Genomic DNA, 5,244 nt, shown 5'->3' on the forward strand with positions numbered 1-5,244 from the left:
AAAAAAAAAAAAAATTATATATATGTATATAAAAGTTTTCGACTTCTCTCTACCCCCCTCGGTTGCTTTAAATATATTTAAATTCTGAGGGGGGCGCTCAGAAATATTTCTCAGAGCTGAGGCACTAAGATGGCCGCCTTGAAATTATTTTTAAAACAACCCCCCCTCCAGCACTGCCACCCCCCTCATAAAGAAAGAGAGAGGGGGGTAAAATCCCCTTTTAAAACAAAATGGCTGGCTTAATATTTCATTTTTCATACACCCCCATTCTCCCTGTTACATCCAGTCTCCAAGCTTCTACTCAGAAACCCACAAATTTCTCCCTTTTTTCATAACTGATTAGTGCACAGATTAATACATTTTCCTTGTGTATTGAGAGAGAGAGAGTGTGTGTGTGTGTGTGTGTGTGTGTGTGTGTGTGTGTGTGTTGGGGGGCATGAAGGATTTCTGCATAAAACAAAAATGGCTGCTGTGACTTAACTCCCCCCCCTTATAAAAATATTTGGGGGGGTATTAATCAGTACTCATGCTCAGTCTGACATCAGCATAAATTGTTAAAGGTTAACTAGTTAGATACTAGTCCAACTAGATTGAATTTTTCTTTTCTTTACTAGTCTTCTTCCTCCCCCCACCTCCCTTCTCTAAAGAAAAGCTTTTTTTTTTTTTTTTCTGAATACTTCAGAAGGGAGTGGTTTGATGTGAAGGTTTTTTTTTTTTCCTTCAGGCATTGAAAAGGAAAAAGATGAAATATATGTTTATATATAACTCTCTACATACCTCATTGAAGTCAAAATGCATTTAATTGTGTACGTAGCTTTTAAATGAGAAACGGTACTGGCTTTTTTTTTTCTCCTTTCTTAAAAAAAAAAGTGACAGAAATCCTAGTGACTTTGGGGGGAGAGATATGAATAGATGATTGAGTTTTTTTCCAAGGAGTCCATGTTTGATTCTCTCCTTTGCCCAGCCCTCAGTGTTCTGTGATTGTTGTCAATTTTATCTCTACTCTTTCCCTTCCTCTCCTCCAGTGGCTTCCTTGTAAAATCGTCTGACTTGAGAAATTAATTTGGTGGTGACTAGGTCAGATTTTTAGGAGAAAGAGGAGAGGGTCGGATCTGAAGATTGTGAAATTCTTTTCTCCTGTGTCATCGAACGCCTCTTCCTCCATGACCTTCGACACTGATAAAGTAGAAGAAACTGAGGCACGGGGAGAGGAAGGCAGCTGAGAAGAGAGGAATGAGGTAGGGCGAACACTCAGGCCTTTTCACTGAACCGGCTGACCCGTCCTTTCCGACTGGATCCCAGTGTTTATCTTAAAGTTGTAGCAGGGATCAGATGAGCAGCTGAGCTGGAGGCCAGAAGTAAGTTTTTCCTACAGAGATTTGACAGAGCCGGCTCAACTGGAATAAAACTTGCCAAGAAGCCCAGCAAGAAGGGCAGATAGCCGGGCTCCACCTTCTTTTTTGTTCTTGGCTCTTTTCTTCCCTCCAGTTTCCTCCCATTCTTTTGATCTGTCTTTGTTGCTCCCCATCCATGGCCTGGGGAAACCATTTCTCCACTGCCCCCTGAGGCTCCCAGCATTCATGGGGACCCTGAGGGGAAGGTGGGCAACAACCAGGGAAGGACTTGCAACAAAGGAATAATCTCCAGAATATTGTTGACAATGCTAAGATGTTTCTTCTTGATGTCCATCCCCTCCCCACCCCCACTACACTTTAGTTGGTTAAGCATTGGTTTCTGTCTGTCTTTCTTTTTAACTGTGGAATTATCTTGCCTATGCACCCATACTATTTGGTTCTGTCCTCTCTCGATTTCACTGCCAGTCTGAATGGGTACCCCCTCTTTCTATGTGTGGGCTCCTCTGTAAGTACACTCGACCCCTCCATGACACTTTTTCTGACACCTTTGACCCCAAGGGCCTCATCATTTCTAAGTGAAGGACATCTCTGTCCTCTGTTTACTTTCTTCCTTCCCGTCTGTGAATACGGATGGCTCTTCTTGAGTGTGCCTGGCTCCCCCTCTTCCTGGCCCAAAGATGCGTACTGTGCATCATGCTGACACTAAGAGTGTCTTCACTTGTGTGTGTGTGGCGCGCGCCACATTGCACAGCATGTGGCAACAGTCTCTTGTGTCCTCTCCTGTGCAGGCACCTCTGCCTGCCTGCCACACGTGTCACGGTCTGCAGGTGTAGGTGGCTGATGGCGGCCGGTCGCCTCCCTGTGCAGGCCTGTAATCCTTGTCTCTAACAGAGCACCTGTTAATCTGCCCAGCTCCCTCTCCCACACTGTCCATCTCCCCCTACACCGCCCCCAGCCTGTCTGCATCTACCCCCCCTTTTCCTGTGACCTCTTGATGTGTCTTCTCACCTCGCTCCTGCCTGCCTCTCTACCTGCTTGCTTCTGTTATGATGCCTGCCTGCCTGTCTGCTCCTCCCTCACTGGCTGGCAGCTTTTTTCTCTCCCCGATTGTCTGTCTGCTTCTCTGGCTGTTTGCCCACCACTCTCTCTCCCTAGCCATCTGTCTCCCCGCCTGCCTGTCTCTGTCACTTTTAAAGCCTGAACCTCTTGGTTTGTCCACCTTCCAGGACTCGCCACACTTTCCCATCATGGTTGGCCTCTCATCTGTACTTGTTTCCTTTCCGCGTGTCTCCGCTGACCTCCTTGGCTTTCTTTGACTTCTTTTAGCTGTGTCCTCTCACTGCCTGTCTTGTCTGCTGCTCTCCGGCTGTTCAGTTTGTATCTTTTTACTCTACTTATCAGCTGTTTCTCCTAGGGCTTCCAAGGGTCTCGCTGACAACACACCAATGGGCTTAGTTCCTCTCCCCAGGCCCTTCAGCGGGTCCCTCGCCTTGACGCCTTGATGCCTTGACATCTCAGCTGCAGTTGTACTGTACCCCTTACCCCGCCTCCTTTTTAGTCTTCTCTCTCTTCCTTGCTGCCTTCACAGGCAGTCTGCCTGCCTCTGTCTTTTTGCTGGTTTCCTAGTCTTTATTTTCCTGGCTTTTTGCTGTCTGCTTAGCAGGTTCTGGCTGTCCACATCTCTGCTTGCTTTTCTTTCTTCTCGTTTGTTTTAGGTATTTTTCCCCCCAGCCAACTTTCGAATAGACATAAACATGCTATGAAATTCTCAAAGTATGGAACCTAAAGCTAGTGTGACACAGCTAACTAATTAGGAGCATTGGTGTCCTTCCAGAGGACCCAGGTTTGATTCCCAGTACTGATGTGGTAGCTGACAACCATCTGTAACTCCAGTTCCAAGGATACAACGCCCTCTTCTGGTGTCTGTGGGTATTGCATGAATGATATAACACTGAGGCAAAATACCCATACACATAAAAAATAAAGTAAGGGGCTGAAGAGATGGGTCAGCAGTCAACTGCACTTGTTGCTCTGGGTTTGATTACCAGCACCCACATGGTGGCACCCACATACCTTTCTGTAATGCCAGTTATAGAGAAGTTAACACCCTGAACCACCCAGCGCATCAGGCACACACAGAGTGCACAGACATACACGCAGCAAAACACTCATGCACATAAAATAAGTGTTTTTAAAAATAAGACTTTTAATGAAGAATAAAAGTCTCCTACATCTCCTTCTCTCCCAGGCCAGGAATGCTTTTCCCCAGAGCCATCATCATCCCATTTGTTAGATGCCACTACAGGGAGGTCCACACATCTGAACCCCCACCACTCTGTGCACACAGCCACTCCCATCCCTTCTCAGTGGGTGCGGTTCTTATCTCCTCCCACCCATACCCTGTCACACATCAGGACTTCCTAACTTCTCCAGGCTTTGCTACCTCTCCCCATTTACCGTTCCGATCCAACCTTGTAGGTCTCGTAGAGCTGGGTACCATCCTTTTAATTGACTGCTTGCTCTTTGCTTGCTTTCACTGCCGCAGAAATGCTCAGGAAGGGCTTACCCTCCCCTAAGTCAACCTGGTAGGTGACCTGTATGACTGCACACACTCCTTGGTCTCTTCCCTAAAACCTGTGTCACGGAAAGACATGGCCACACTGGGAGGAGTGAACTGCCACACCGACGCAGGTCGACGTCACAAGTGCAGTGACGTGCAAGCTGTGCGTCCCTCCATGGGAAGCAGGTAGACGCCTGCTCTGCTTTTCTCGTATATATTTACAATTTCTGTCTTTTCCTTTTGTAGGGAGACAAAGTCTAGCTGCGTAGCCCGGGTTCCTCGGCTTCCCCAGTGCACGTCTGTAGGCACGCACCCACCATGCCTAGGTCTTCAGGGTGAGTGACTCTAGATCCTTTTGTGGGTGTTAAGTCTGTCCAAGAAGTTTGCCTTCTTCCTTATCCAAAAATTTTGCCCCCTCCTCAACCCTTATTCTATCTCTTCTCTGTGCATTTTAGAGACAGACTCGGACTGTACACAGGCCTTCTTTTGAGAATAATGATCAAACATCTCCATATCATGTATACTGTCCTTCATTTTTGCTTCGTAAACGACCCGTGTTCCTGAACCTCCTCACTTGCTGGTTAGATGTCTGTCTTCCTCTCTGTTCCCACCTCTGCTCTGGATTGGCTGACCTTCTGTCTGCCTGGCCCGTATCCCTCCATCATCTCGTCTGCCTGCAGAACTACTGAGTGTTGGTAAATTGTGTGGCACCGTGTCCGTGTCGAGCATTACTTTGTCTTCTGTCTTACCCAGTCCCTCCATCACTGTCTGCTTCCTCTCCCTGTGTGTTGGTCTTGGGAATGCCACCTGCTTCTCGTGGCTGTTTCTCTTTTTCCTTGATAGCCCGTTGTTCCGCATTTCTCTCTCTGCTCCATTCTTGTCTCTTTCCTTCTGTGTTCACGAGTTCCTCTGTATTTCTTTTGTCCATTTGTTTTCTGTCCTTGGGCCTTTTGTCTGTGATTGTTTCACTGTCTCTGATGCCTGTCCCCTGCTAACCATGTCAGTGTGGGCATCTGCTCTCTCTTTCTATACTTCCAAAAGTAAGGCAGGTTGGAATCTCTTGGTGATTACTTCTTGTTTTTATTGGAAGAATGTTTGGGGAGAAAAAGGAGCATACAAATATGCAGTTATCCCACACAGACTAGAGGTTGAGAGACCTCCCAGTATAGACTAAGGAGCATGTGAAACACTGAGGACACTCCTAAGCCAATAATAAGATTACTCAAAGCCGGGCGGTGGTGGCGCACGCCTTTAATCCCAGCACTTGGGAGGCAGAGGCAGGTGGATTTCTGAGTTTGAGGCCAGCTTGGTCTACAGAGTGAGTTCCAG

At 47.1% G+C, this 5,244-nt stretch overlaps 1 long non-coding RNA gene across 1 annotated transcript; it reads left to right on the forward strand.

The window, feature by feature from the left end:
• The first annotated feature begins 727 nt into the window (after positions 1-727).
• LOC110305980 lies at positions 728-5,104 on the forward strand. The gene is made up of 3 exons (XR_002379215.2): positions 728-1,238; positions 4,162-4,250; positions 4,371-5,104. It is a non-coding gene; the product is annotated as an uncharacterized LOC110305980 (long non-coding RNA).
• The last annotated feature ends 140 nt before the right edge of the window (positions 5,105-5,244 follow it).

Source organism: Mus caroli, chromosome 11 (genome assembly GCF_900094665.2).
Source record: "Mus caroli chromosome 11, CAROLI_EIJ_v1.1, whole genome shotgun sequence".
Classification (NCBI taxonomy): domain Eukaryota; kingdom Metazoa; phylum Chordata; class Mammalia; order Rodentia; family Muridae; genus Mus; species Mus caroli.